Source organism: Scylla paramamosain, chromosome 20 (assembly GCF_035594125.1).
Source record: "Scylla paramamosain isolate STU-SP2022 chromosome 20, ASM3559412v1, whole genome shotgun sequence".
Taxonomy (NCBI): Eukaryota; Metazoa; Arthropoda; class Malacostraca; order Decapoda; family Portunidae; genus Scylla; species Scylla paramamosain.
The window spans coordinates 406861-407397 of NC_087170.1; positions in this window are offsets into that span (position 1 = coordinate 406861).

The following is a 537-nucleotide window of genomic DNA, read 5'->3' on the forward strand; positions in this document are numbered from 1 at the left end:
GAGTTTCAGCATTTTGGTATCTACGAAACTTCTTCATATACACTAGTTTTTGCATTTTTTGCCTTGTGGTTCTTTTGAACTATAAAACACTCATTATACACTTTTCTTGCAATGTCCTTTTCTTTCCCATTATAGAGTGCTTTGCATCAATTTTCGTGTTTTTTATAGGTAACAAGCTCAAAAACACTCATTGTTATCGGTGGTATAGGAATTTTAGATTTATAAATTTATCAGTTATTGGTTATTGGGCAATAAATTTATTGCCAATTATCAGTCATCACTGATAAGGTTATTGTTACCGATTTATCAGTTATCATGATCAATTTTTTTCGTCATCACAACCAGCTATATATATATATATATATATATATATATATATATATATATATATATATATATATATATATATATATATATATATATATATATATATATATATATATATATATATATATATATATATATATATATATATATATATATATATATATATATATATATATATATATATATATATATATATATATATATATATAT